This window comes from Phragmites australis, chromosome 1, assembly GCF_958298935.1.
Source record: "Phragmites australis chromosome 1, lpPhrAust1.1, whole genome shotgun sequence".
Classification (NCBI taxonomy): Eukaryota; Viridiplantae; Streptophyta; class Magnoliopsida; order Poales; family Poaceae; genus Phragmites; species Phragmites australis.
In genome coordinates, this window is record NC_084921.1 from 21,702,470 (window position 1) to 21,715,501 (window position 13,032).

General features: G+C 44.1%; 1 pseudogene; it reads left to right on the plus strand.

The window, feature by feature from the left end:
* Nucleotides 1-7,896: 7,896 nt before the first annotated feature.
* Nucleotides 7,897-9,662, plus strand: LOC133883493 (uncharacterized; annotated as a pseudogene).
* Nucleotides 9,663-13,032: the final 3,370 nt, after the last annotated feature.

Genomic DNA, 13,032 nt, shown 5'->3' on the forward strand with positions numbered 1-13,032 from the left:
GATCTTGCCACCAAAAACCCTGGCCGCCTCCTATTCCTGAACTCCCTTCGAAACCCTAGCCGGGCGCGCGGTGCTAGCACATCGGTGCACGGCGATTCCATCCTTGTACGTGTGGATACCGTAGAGGCGCTGCTACTATTGCGGTGCTGATCTGCTCGTGAGTACTCGGAAGGTGCTCGGGACGTGCTCGGGACGAGGTTGACGATCGACTACTTGACGCGCACGACGTTGGATTGGTCTGCTCCAACTCTTCTTCCGCTGCACTGCTCGTCAAGTGGTAACGATTCATGATCCCCTACTCGCATGGCTTCCTGGTTGAATGCGGTAGAGAAAATTTATTTTGTGCTAGCGTAGCCTACCCGTTCCCCAACAGATACCTCTTTAGATTTTTGAATGCCTCATCAACCTCTTCAGACCATTCAAACTTGTCATGTTGGCACAGTAACTTGAAGAAAGGAAGCCCCAGTCTCTGAGTCAGGATATGACATGACTGAGAGCTCACATACACCCAGTTAGTGTTTGAGCTTCACATACTGCAATGGGGGTTGCATATCTTCAATGGCCTTGATTTTGTCAGGACGTGTACCGAGAAGATCTACAAAAACTTCATCAGTTTAGTTTTCTTTTCCTTACCTACTTTGGAGTTCTTCTTGTGCTAGCACTTCGTCGCATCGTCATCTAGTCCAGCCTAGGGTGCTTGATGCCCTGATCCCTTCCCTTGACGAACAGGAGTGCCTCTTTAGCGTTAGCCACCTTGTTGACAATTCTCAACGCATTGTCAACTCTGAACCCTTGAGCAAATGCTTAGATGATGTCATTTAACTTTGGGATGGTGTCCCGAGTATTGCTGAAGTTGCGGACGAACTCATACAAAGTTTTCTTCTCTGTCTATATGACATTGGAAGACGTCATTTTCCTTGCTAGGGAAAACATAAGTACCTTGGAATTGGCCTGGAACAAATCGCATATGAGTAGATCATCCCTGGAGGTAGATTGGTCAGCCAGATCCTGGCCGACCCTTCAAGAGTTGTGAGATGGTAGTTTGCCATAACCATTTCTCCCTGGGGAGGACAACAGGGTATGTCTCCTCTCAGGAACCTCATCCCATGCATGCACCAGAGGCAACAAAAAGCTTTTTAAATGACCTAAAGGCAATATGAGGTCTTCTCATTTATCACATCATTCATTTAGATTTGCTACCCAGAAAACCCTTTCTTAGTAAATAGTTGGGGCTTAACAGGTATTCAGTACCAGAAACCAAAAATGACATATTTTGTACATTCCAAAAGCTAAGCCCAACGAGAAGGGAAGGATTGTTATATTGCAACTTTTGGGTTACAAAAAGGTTCCTGGTCACGTTCAACGAATGCCCGGGAGCTATGATGCCTCACACTCAAATGAACCTAAGGCTGACCATAATAAGTGCTCCTACTAGTGACTAATGCATCCTAAACTAATTGAAGGATATGTTATCGAACGCATCCAATATCAAGTACCTTCATCGAATGCAGAAAGCATTTAAGATAAAAACTCCTAAAGTCTAACAAGCTACAAAGTTCCTTATTATAGACTGTAGGATGAAAGTTTCAAGGCGATGACCAAAGCCCAAAGTACATCATGTTCACATAAGTTTTGGCCGGCTCAAGCATCTCCTTCACCTTTTGCGCTGACTCCTCATCTATCTCTCCTATGAAGCCCTCCTGGAGAACAATAGTGTCAATGTTCTGATAGTGGGCCTTCAGTATGGCCAGTATAAAATTAATTCCTTTGTGCCTCATTAGGCTAGGCTCAAGTTGTGCTCAGCCACATTCCCTCCAAGCACCCCCCCCCGGTAGGCCTTGCCAAGCATGGTCGACCGAATGGCTAGTCCGGCTCTATCGGCATCTCCCGCTGGCTCCACTTGGATCCTGACTCTAACAAACGCCTTCTGAAAGACGTCAAGGGCGACAACTAGCTATTGTTGGGCATGGACATCCAAGCCTCCTCCTGGGCCAAAGCATCATGGGTGTCGAATAGTTCTATAGGACATCTCATTTAGAGTGACAAGTTGAAGAGGTGGCATATATGGGTTGTCAAAAGCTTACCTTTCGTCTGATCCTCTAGTTCCACAAGAGTCGTCTCATTCTTGGTGACTTCCTGGGAAAGCTGCTGTCGCATCTCGGTGGCCTCCTTCTCAAATTTGACTACTCGAGAAGTTGCCTTCTTGGTCTTGCCACAAAGCTTGCGCAACCACGACGTAAATTGTTGCACAACATCAGGTCAGTACCTATTATTTCATCAACTAAATGACTATTTTGAAGGGAAATGCCTAAAAAAGGAGGTGAAGGCTGAATCCAGGTCATGACCAACTGGACCTTGGATGATTTCCTTCCAGGTCCACCCTAGAGGTAACCCGAACATCCCCTTCGCCAAGGATGCCACGACCTCTGGTGCTACGACCTCCATCTCCTGGCTGCCAGCAACCAATGTTGGGGGCTCGCTTGACTTGTTTCCACCTCCATTGGAGGATGCGGCGTCTAAGATCTAGAGAGATTGTGACTTGGGGTTGGAGGCAGTGCTCTAAGCATCCTACAAGAGAAGAACTTAAAACTTACTCTTCCGCGTGAGTGGGAAAGATATTCACAGTGACAACACATACCTGAGCTGTTTTTATGTCCAGGGAGGTTTCACTGAGACTAGAATGAAGGCTGATCGCTTGGATTGCTTCTCAGGGCCATCTCCTCTTGTCTCTTCCGCTATAAGGGTACAAGTGCCCTGCTCGATGTACCCTTCCCGATGATTGTCTTGCTGCGATCTTGTGCCATCACCTAGACATGCTTGGAGTCAATCACCACAATTTCGAAGGCTTCGGATAAATGATTAAACTTTTCAAAGTCATGGTGACTTCTTTGAGTGCTAGAGTCAGAGTTAGGTCCATGGGGATGGCAGTCGGGATCGGGTCCTCAGCTGCAGGAGTTGGCAGATTCACATGCACCATTTTTAGGCTAGAATCATGGTGGTTGCATGTGAACTTGGGGCCTAGAAGTCAGAAGCCAAAGGCTACATTGGCATGGGGTCCCTAATCGGTAAGGTGTCGCCCACCAAAAGGTCGTCCTCATCCAGTGCATCACCGCTGAAGGAGGATGCCACTAGCGATATGGCACCACCCCCGCTCCTACACGGGCCTCTAGTCCCAGTGATTTAAACCACGTCCAGGTCCTTTTCTTGAACACCTGCATTCTTAGCTTCTAGGTCGGGCTACTCATCCTTAAGGAGCTTCATGATTCATGACCATCACCACCATGATCTATGACTACTCAGAAAGAAAACAAAATAAGAAAATGAGAAGGCTCATGAGACTTACCGACAAAATCCTCTCTTGGATGTTGACCTCCATCTCCACGATCGGGACCGGGACATCAGAATGATTTGGCTTGAGGGTTGCATTGAACAAAAGTATGGTCAGTTAGTCCACCACCTGATAGGAGCTCCGTAAAAAATCAACAAGCAAAAGTGACTCATAAAAAACAAGCCCGCAACTTCCCTAGCAGCTACTCAGGATCAGTAGGTACCTATCTCACCTTCTCGAGCCGGGTCCATCTCGGCCACAAACAGCTAGACGCTTGAAATCCTCAACTTCAAAGGACTCGGGTGGAGCTTGATGAAATTCCTAGTGACACCGTACACCATTAGCCCCTGCTCCTTCAGATATCGGATCTCATTAATGAGAATCCAATGTTTAGCGGTCTCCTTTGGCTCCTCCGTCCACATAGACCTCGATAAGGGCACAAGACCCCAAAAATGGAGTTCGGGTGAATTGGGCTGGTAGTAGAACCACTTGTTGTGCCTCCCCAACTAGGAACTCTTGATGATGAAGTCGATATAATCAGTCGACTTCCCCTCCCGGAGGTGAAATCCTGCTCCACAGATGACCTTGCCTTGAATCCCCTTCAAGAGGTAGAAGTACTTGAAGAGGTCAAGGGACGAGCACATGCCTAGGAAGGCCTCGCACAAGTGTACGAAAATGCTAAGCATCACAATAGAGTTGGTGTTAAGGTGGATGAATTCCAAGTCATAGAAAGCAAGCACCTCAAGAAGAAAGCTGGAAGGGGGGAAACGAAAGCCATTGCAGAAGAAATCATGAAAGATGACGGTTCAAGAGGTATCTGGACTAGGGATTGTCTGACTCACTGCCAATGAGCAAGCAATTAAGTCCCGAGATGGGATTACCTCATCGCGCTCCATCTTGACCAAGGCATCCTAAAAAATCTCAGACTACAGCCAGGTCAGGATCGCGCTCGCCGTCGTGCCCACCGCCACGCCGGTGTTAGAACTCTCCACCTTCTCAATCTTCTTTCGGCTCTAGAGAGGTGGCAAAGGGAGGGGTTTTAGGATTTTGGAAGCGAATGAGAGTGACAAGCACGCAAGAGAATGACGTGAGAGAACGATGACGGAAGGGGTAAAGGTTGTGTGTGCTCCCCATCTCACTTTATACGGGGTGACGGTTCTCGATGCAGACCTTCAACTAACATTGTAGCATGTCTCGAGGCCACGATCTCCTGCTTTATCGTCATTTCACATTAAATGCCCGACGCATGCGGGAGTGGTTGAGGCAGTAACCCCGGGGAACTCAGTGCATTGCACCACCTTGTGCGTGTGTTCTCCAGCATCATCATGATTTTCTGTTACATAAAAGATTCTCACCACTACCTGAAATCTCCATTGCAATAGTTCAAATTTCAAACCCAGCCAGCGACAAATCTTTTCTACCCTGTCTTTTTTAGGATACTTATTGAGCAAATTAGAAATCCTACTCGGAGGGAATACCTTCTCGAGGACTCATTTGAGAACTCAGAGGTGTTCAGAATCCCAAATAGATGATCTGAGGATCCCAAGAACCTGGTTAGATATATCATCCTAATCGGTAATCCAGGTTCTACTTGATGATTCAGTCAGACAAAATGCTTATCCTTGCTGACTAAGTTTTTGATCCATCGGAGCCTCATTTCACGTACTAGATGGGAGGCTTGACGATGAGTACTATAGAATAACCATATGTCGATACCCTAGGGTTTTCCGTTATTCTTGGGACATATCTATATCTCAAGGAAGGAAATCCCTAGATGCATGGAATTTACCTACAGGTACCTAGGATATCTCGTAAACAAGGAAGTTTATCTCCAAGACTAGGAAGGAAGGTCTCCAAGCGGCCGTACATTGTTCCCCTATATATATGAGCTAGGGGACCTTGCGTAGGAACAAGTCAAGAAGTCCACACGCGCCAAACAAGTTCATTAGTGTTTTGCAAATCGTCAAAGCTTTCGATAGCTTTATATCTGTTGTAGCATCTCAACTCGACTACATACAAGGGAGCCCTTCAACTAGGTTTAAATCCATCTGGGATAGCCAAGTACCCCCTTTGTAACAATCCTAGAAATCAATATAAGAGAAACAGAACGTTGGGCTATTATCCCAAAGGAGGCCTAAATCTGTACTCTGTGATTTGTCTATTCGAAGCATCCCCTATTCCTTCTACACATTTTTAAGATCGGCGGTTCACCAATCATCGACAATCAAATTAGCATGTGTACTGAGGATGAGTAGAAGACCTCTTATAACCCCTTTTGGGGTATTCTGCTATGTAAAGATACCTTTTGGGCTAAAAAGTGCCAACGCTACATACCAACATGGTATTCAAATAACTCTTCATGACCAAATGAATCAAAATGTTGAGACTTATGTAGATGACCTTGTCATAAAATCAAAAATAAAGGAAGGCCTTATCTTTGACCTACAAGAAATCTTCAACAATCTATGCAACATCAGATCATACTAAATTTAGAGATATGCATGTTTCGAGTCAACGCAGGAAAGCTACTGGGTTCCTGGTTTCATATCGAGGAATCAAGATCAATCCTGAAAAGATCAAGGACATTGAGGAAATGTGGTCCCCCAGGTCAGCATGAGAAGTTCAAAATCTAACTGAATGCATGGTAGCACTCGGCCATTTTACATCCTAACTAAGAGACCGAGGACTTCCCTTTCATTCCCTTGTGCTAGTCGCTCCAGACCCAGAGGAGGAACTCCTACTCTACATAGTAGTCGGACCATAGGCCATGAGTGGAGTACTGGTAGTAGAAAGAGAAGTGTGTGACAAGCGGGAGAAGAGCCATAGATCAGTATACTACATTAGTGAAGTCTTTCATTGTCCAATGAAACACTATCCACAAGTGTAGAAATTGCTATATATGGTAATGATGGTCTCCCGTAAGTTAACGCACTAATTTCAGGCTCACAAGATCATCATACCATCAACTTTCCAACTCAGAGAGATCCTCCACAACAGAGATGCTAAAGGACAGATCGCAAAGTGGGCCATAAAACTTGGGGAGTTTGAACGCCCACGACGACTTGACCGATGTATGAACTTTGTACTATGATGGGTTGCAAATACTCAAAGGCTCGAGGGATGCGATAATCCTCATCTCTCCAACCAGAGAACAATTGTAATACGCTTTGTAGATCAACTTCCTGACCATAAATAATGTGGCTGAGTATGAAGGTTTGCTTGTCAGTCTTTGAGTAGCTTTTGTGTTTGGTATCCGTCGCCTTCTCGTGAAAGGGGATTCACAGCTGGTGGTGAAGCGAGTTAACAAGAAGTATCAAACCTCAGGTAAGAACATAATAGCTTACCTTGCGAAGCTGAGGAAGCTAGAGAAGAAATTCGTTAGACTCGGGGTCATATACATCCCAAGAAAGGACAACTACCTCGCCGATATTACTGCCCAACTAGCCTCTTCACGATCTCCCAACACAACCTAGGATCTTTATAGGACAACTCTCAAAGTCATCTGTGATATTGAAAGATGACATGACTGAAGGAGTGGTGGTCCAAGAGCCTCCACGTGCCGCCTCCTTCGCCGCTGCATCACTAACATAGGATTTGTCATGCTCCGCCTCCGCCACTGCAATGGCTTCGTCCTTATTCTGATATTCGATGAGTCATGCTCAAATAAAAGCAAGCATCAGCCTAGATTGCTCCCTGTTGCACTGTCGTTAAAGGTTCTTGCGACCATGTCTTATGTTCCAAACTGTTTGATCATATGATAATTCATGTGTACTTCTACAAATTTTGTAATCAGACTACCAAAGTATTAGAGGCAATGCCATAGTTACTATTACAAAAACCCCAGTCGACGATCGGCTATTAGTGCTAGTTTAGCTAGTATCGATAATGATAAGGTATTACTACCGATTTATAACCACAAACCACCAATAAAATTAGGTAAAATCTAATTTTCGAACGTGCATGCGTTGGTCTTCTAACACGCATGTTGTGCCCACGTCTGATGCAGTGAGAGCCCGCATGACTTTACAACAAAACAATTGTGGACCCTGCTACTTTCCCCAAAATGCAATCCCTCAACCGCACGCATCTTCCACTTCTCAATCCTCTCCCGCAATGGCTTCCTCTCCTCTACCATTTCTGCCCTGCCTCTGTGCCCCAGCCACTGGATCTACGAGCTCCTCCACAAAACCACCAGATTTGAAGGAGATGGCACCGACGACCTCATCCCCCATTTCCACACCGAAAGATTTGAAGGAGATGGCAGCAGACGACCTCATCCCTCACCTCCACATCGACGAGCAGGCCCTCCTCGCATCATCCTGAACCAAGCCACCGAGGGAAGTGGTAGCGTCTCATCAAGGCAGGGTGGTGTCGGTGGAGGAGCCAATTCGGCAGTAGTGGCGGCGACCCTAAGCTTCACGCATTCGGATCCGAAGGAAGTAGCAGCAGGGGAAACCCATGCCTAGGATCCATCTGCGCCTCCCTGACACATGCCTCCCAACGGCAGTGGCTTTCTTGTCATCGCTATTCCCTATCTCTACTTCACATCGTCAAGCCAAGGGAATTGATGGTGGCAGTTCCACCTGCCGACTTGTTGTGGCTTGCAAGAGCCAGTTGTTTGGCCTACCAAGGATACGCAAGGATTTCAGGTGATCAATTGCATCTGGAAGCACCCGAGCGCGCCATTGGTCTATGTCGTGTGCAACATGCTGGGCCAGGAGGACATCCTCATCGAGGTGTCCAAGGTGTTCGGATCAAAGAGAGAAGAATTCAGAGTGCCATCACACGCTCTCGCATGTCGCGCCGGAGATCCTAGCCGACAATGCATCCTCTCGCTTCCAGGTGATACCATTCCCCCAGCTGTCAGAGCGGGCAGCGGAGATCCTCGCGCTGGAGCGGACGAGGGGGCAGCCAGAGCCCCTGATCATCAGGCCTTCTTCACAGTGGTATGCGTACTACACGCCACCCGATGCGTCCCTGAAGCAAAAGCCGGTGCTGACGGAACCAATGCAGGACGAGTTTGGGGTGTGGCATGTCTGCTTCTCGATGCATTCATCCAGGGAGGAGCTGGAGGAGGCGTTGGGGATCCGCCGTCCCAAATGGGTCATCTCGACTACGCCTCCTTGCATGGCAGTCGAGCTGAGCTATGTCAAGAAGCACTGCTCCTTGTTTTGGTTGCGCCCTGATGATTCCCTATGGAAGTTGCTCAGGATGGAATGCCTACTGTTGCCAGCTCACCTCAGGCAACACCTACCGTAGAAGTCATCAAGAAGAGTGGGGGTAGAAGTCACTTGTTCTGATGATGAGTCTGGTTCTGATGATAACAGCCAGGTAGAGATTGCAGAACCAACACTGGAGGATTTTGATATCAGAGTGGAACAGCCTGTGACGCTGTTTGGGAGCGCAAGGTTTGGGTTACTGCAAAATGAATCTGTGGAAAGATGAGTATGAGAGTATTGAAGTGATTGATGACGCTGTTAAATTTGAAGCAAAACATTCAGCTACAGAACCTGGAAATTGGAAGGATGACAAACCTGACAAGAGCGTAAGAGTAATTGATCTAATTGAAGTTACAATAAAGGAGCAGACTTCAGTCACTGAATCTGAGTTATTGAAGGACCACAAATCTGATGATGCGTTGAAGTAGTAAATTTAACTGAAGATGGAATGAAGGAGCAGAGTTTGAGTACAGAGTCTGAACTTCGTAAGGATGACAACTGTGAAAAGAGCATTGAAGGAAATGGGGAAGCTAAATTGGAAGCTCAGGAACAGAATTTGACTGTGCTGATTTGAGGAAAGTTTGCAGGCATAAGGTGACTGAAGAAGGTAAAAATAGAACAGAAGTGACTGAAGTGATTTCAGCTGCGCGTATCACAGTCTCTGGCAAAAGCAACAAGGAGACAATAGAGGATGGCACCACTCCGTCAGATATTGGTAAGAAGAACTGTGATCAAGACTCTGAAAGAGCGATTGAGTCCTCAACCGTTGTTGGATCATCGAAGGGTCTTAACGTAAACCTGAGGAGGTTGTACAGGTCGATGAATGTGTCGGTTCCGCGGCCCCTGTCGTCGTTGGCTGAGAGCCTCCAAGAGACCCAGAGTTTCCCAAACTGTGCAGCTGTAGGCTTATAGCAGATTAATTCTTTTCTTGCTACCAGATCCAGATTTCTTTTAAACCTGTCTACATACTTGCATTGCCAATGTTTCACTGACAAAGAATTTCAGATTGATTTGATGTGACAAACTGTTAGGAATAGCAATTTATATTCCCTTTTGTATATATACATATATACAGGTGACTATATACAAGAAATCCCTGAGAATCTAGGGACATTACACAGAGCAATATATATAACACCATAATGAGTTTGGAGAAATAGAACCTATACTGAGTTGTATTATGTGTCTTCATGAAAAAATCAACTAACTGAACCTTTGAAGCTCAAAAGAAACATACTGAAGAGCAATCACCTCAACCTATACGTGTATCCATGTGTAAGAAGCATCAACACCAATATGCTTGGTGAGCCCATGCTTAACCAGATCCCGAGCAATACTGATAACCAACTGAGCTCATTGTGTACTATCTGAGTAAACAGGAGCAGGTGCAGGAGAAGAGATACCAAAATACTCAAGTAACCACCGTAACTAACTGAGCTCTGTTGTCAACAATGTCATGGCTCGCAACTCAGCTTCTGCACTAGAACGAGAAACTGCAGTCAACTTTTTAGTCTTACAAACAATAAGAGAACCACCAAGGAAAACATAGTGGGTAGAAATAGATCGGCGATCAAATGATCACTAGCCCAAGTAGCATCAAAATAAGCATAAAGTTGTAAAGAGCTGCAGCGTGAAAAGAAGATGACGAGAGATAGTCCTACGAAGATAGCGCAAAACACGTAGGAGATGACTATAATGGAGCTGAGTGGGAGCAGAAATGAACTGACTGAGGATGTGCATTGTATGATAAATATCAGGAGGAGTGTCACCAAGGTAAACAAAACTCCTGACTAGATGATGGTAATCGGTGGGATCCATCAGTGGACCAAAGCTGAAGATTAAGCTACATGGGAGTCTCAATAGTGCACTCATCAGTGAAACAAGTATGATGAAGAAGATCCTTAATATATTTTTCTTGGAAAAAAGAAGCCCTCAGCAGAAGAAATCTCAATCCCAAGAAATTAATGAAGAGAACCCAGATAGATATTAGAAACTGCTCATTGAGATTAGCCTTCACAGAGGCAATATACTCAAAATCATCTTCTATAATTATCATACCATCAATATATAAGAGAAGAAAAGTTCGACCACGAGAGTAAGTGTGAACAAAGAGCGTAAGATCATGAGCACTAGTAGAAAATCCAGCAGCAATGATTACAAAAATAATTCTCAAGCCAATTCTAAGAGGCTTGCTTAAGGCCATAGAGCGAGCAACGGAGATGACAAACAATACTCTTAGGAACAGAATACCTTAGTGGTGGGTGCATGTAGACCTCATACAACTCACCATTAAGAAATACATTCTTGACATCAAGCACAGAGATAGACCAGTGACTCACAAATGCAACAACAAGAAGAATACACATTGTGGTCATGTTGTCCACCGAAGCAAAAATCTCATCATAGTCAGGACCATGCTCCTGTTAAAAACCACGAGTGACAAGACAAAATCTTATAACACTCAAAAGAGCCATCAGAGCAAGTCTTAACCTTATAGACCCACTTACACATGATAGGATGAATTTATGGAGGAAGAGAAATAAGATCCCACATACCGGTGCGCTGAAGAGCAGCAAGCTCTTATGCCATTGCATGATGCCATTCCTGATGAGCAACATCATCACGATAAGAAGACAGCTTGACAGGAATAGCACCAGCAAAGTCAAAGCGATTAGGAGGTCAAATCAAATGGCAATAAAGAAGAGAATAACGAGGAGAAGATGGAGAACTGAATCACCGAAAGGAGATAGCTCATTAGAAGGCGACACAACAGAATGGGAGATAGCATGAGAACGGCGAGTGTAGTGGAAAAGAAAAGGCTCAACAATGCCAGAAGGAGGAGCATGTGACGTGGAGGCTAAAGACATGGAAGGCACTGAAGAAGGCACAGCAGGAGAATGCACCAACGATTCCTGGGGAAGAGAAGAAGAAATAGGGAGATCTAGATCGGGACGAGTTGTCGATACCCAAAAAACCTAGCTCTGATACCCGAAAAACCTAACTCTGATATCATGTTAGGAATAACAACACATCTAGTTTTGAACTAGATCATTGTCCTTTTGTATATGTGCCCATATGTATTGTAAAAAATTAGCTTATAATCGAAACAACAATATAAAATAAGATATGAGTGCCATAATTCAATTTGTTTATACTAAGATAACTTTTGATTCTAAATATTGGATTGGAGCTAATATGGATGATTTGTTCCCGTATTTTTATAGTTAGTTTATAGTTCAATGGTAAGGATTTTTTATTTGGCTAAATTCTCAAGAGTGCAATGCCCTGGAATGTGCAGTATCTTATTGTTGTTAGTTTACTCATCTTTTTTTTACCTTCATCTGTTTGATTTTGACTGTAGCATGTTTAGGATAGGCATGTCTAATTATCAAACCCAATGCCAGCTAACAATATGTATATGCATGATGAGTTCAATTGAAAATTGACATGGATTATTGATGGTAGTATATATACTGTCCCTGATGGTTGGGGAATTGATACCTGTCAGCTTCGTTGTAGCATGTATCAATGCTGATTTTTTAGAATGTATTAAAATTTCTAAATAGACCGAGAGGATTCCATCCTTTTTGATAGATCAAGCATATGTTTGATTAGGAACATATGTCATGTTGTTGTATATTACCTAACAATATGCAGTAGTTGAAATGTTCAATCATTGATATATGTCGTTAGCAAAATCGATACTACATGTCTACCATGTTGTACTCTTACATGCAGGACCATGTATATTGCGCTAAATTATGAAAGAAAATAGTGGGCATTATGGTAGATATGCATGAGAGCCTTCAATAATGAGCTGAATTTGTTTGTTACTAACTATTGTGTTGCGTGTGAAGTGCAAACGTATAAAGATATTGTTACTAATAATGCAACTTCTGTATAGAACCAAGGTGACTCGTGAATGTTTCATAAGAGTAGTGTTGTGATCTTGCTGTAGTTAACAGAAGAAATATAAAATCTTGAATGTCTACTGCGCTTTGTTTGGTTCTCACTTTTGTGAATGCTATTGCTGTTGTGTTGCTATATTCAGTGGTTGTGTTGTTCTATTTTTATTGCTTATGGTTCTTACAGTGAGACACCTCATGTCTTGCAGTTGTGCATTCCAGGGGTTTGCTGTCAAGACCATCAGGACTCTGGAGAATCTTTCGTCTCAAGGTAGCATTCACAGCCATACATGAGAAAAGAATGTAAAGTCTCTAAATAAAATTTGTAAATGATAAATCTATTGTGATGTGATTCCATGCTAACGGTGACTCCTTGTCTCTCCTCAGACCTAAAAAAATATTTTTGTTGTATTTATTAGGAACTGCTCCTACCCCTCTAACAAATTGAAAGTGCCATATATTATTGTGATTGTTTCTAGAATATACTTTATTTGGTTTCAGTTTGCTACAAATCTTGTGTGCAGTTATTCAATTTTTTTTTTTTTGAAGAGCTCCAATAAGGGAATCCCTTACTAATGAA